This window comes from Mus caroli, unplaced genomic scaffold, assembly GCF_978045245.1.
Source record: "Mus caroli unplaced genomic scaffold, Mus_caroli_1 scaffold_19, whole genome shotgun sequence".
In the NCBI taxonomy this organism is placed as follows: domain Eukaryota; kingdom Metazoa; phylum Chordata; class Mammalia; order Rodentia; family Muridae; genus Mus; species Mus caroli.
This window is the reverse complement of record NW_028227274.1, coordinates 88140355-88141677: the sequence shown is the minus strand read 5'-3', so window position 1 is coordinate 88141677 and position 1323 is coordinate 88140355. Positions and strand designations below refer to the sequence as shown.

The window sequence follows — 1323 nt, the reverse complement described above, 5'->3', positions numbered from 1 at the left end:
TGCCTTCTAAGAATTAATTCAGATAATAATAATGGTTAAATTATTAATGTAAAAATATTTTTCCTTTTTCCAAATGCCATACCTACCTTTGACTTGTGCCAAGGACCATCCTTGGCTTGGAGAGGTGGTTCTGAGGAAGGAGTGTTTGGGAGCAGTGGAAGAAAATAGGAAGCAATCTAAGTCATTTGTGGGTACAAGCTGACAGTTCTGTTTTCTGCTCAAGATGGCTTTCCAGACAACTCTGTAGATAGCTCTTGGCTCAGAAGACTGCTTGAGATAGCTTTCTGTTTGTACAGCTCTCTGGTAGAGACAGATCTCTGCTAGAAACAGCTCTCTGCTTGAGACAGCTCTCTCATGCAAAAAAAAAAAAAAAAAAAAAAAAAATCTAAAATTTCTCTGGATAGCTCATGGGTTTCTGACCAAAGTCAGAAAAACTGCTAGAAAAAAAATTCTTGAATTTTTCTGACTAAAGTCAGAGAAGCTGCTGGGAAAAAAATCCAAAAGAGCTGAACAGCTCTCTAGGATAGCTTTTGGGTTTTCTGAACAAAATCAGAAATCCTGCTAGAAAAAAATCTAAAAGAGCTGTATTCACTCTCTAAGCAGTTCTCTATGGGAAGCTCTATCTTACAGACCAAATCCCAGTCTTTATTTACATATTAATTCAGTCATTTACTTCCCTTTTGATTATTCTATGAATCACCATTTTATGACCTTAGCTGCTTGAATCTTAGGAAAAGAATGCAAGTACATTTATTTTTGTAAACATTGCAAAAGAATTCAGAGATCTGCCTGCCTTTGTAAGCACAAACAATAAATTTAGCTGGGTGGAATCTTGCTTTGTGATCAGCATTCCCCAAATCTCTTTCTTTTCTTCCTTAATATCTTTCTGACAAGGTCATAGTGCAGCAGCCTCTATTATTTTAGGTCCGTGAAGCCCTTCATATAATTCAAGTTGCATCCATAGTTGATAAATATCCTTTACATATTATTGAGCTCATGCTTTTAGAGTTCTTTCCCACAGCCTTAAGGGCTGTCCTGAAGGTCACAGCATTTATCATTTTTCTTGAGGAACACTGGACACACCCTTGCCTCCAGGACTTGTGCTGTTTTTAATTATCAAGGAGTCATTAACCTTGGCAGGGAGACCCTTCCCTGTAGGAGAAACATGAAAATATGCACATTATTATACAAACAATCCTTTTGCCTACTAACCAGTAACACTCATCAAGGTCCATGCCTGCTAGCCCGGCTCTAGGGGCAGGAACTATGTCACACCATCCCATCCATATCTGAATGCTTGTTTATAAAATTTAAATATTCAGT

At 37.6% G+C, this 1323-nt stretch overlaps 1 non-coding gene across 1 annotated transcript; it reads right to left on the bottom strand.

The window, feature by feature from the left end:
• Positions 1–530: 530 nt before the first annotated feature.
• Positions 531–594, bottom strand: LOC115029950 (U7 small nuclear RNA). Its single transcript, XR_003835505.1, has one exon. It is a non-coding gene; the product is annotated as a U7 small nuclear RNA (small nuclear RNA).
• Positions 595–1323: the final 729 nt, after the last annotated feature.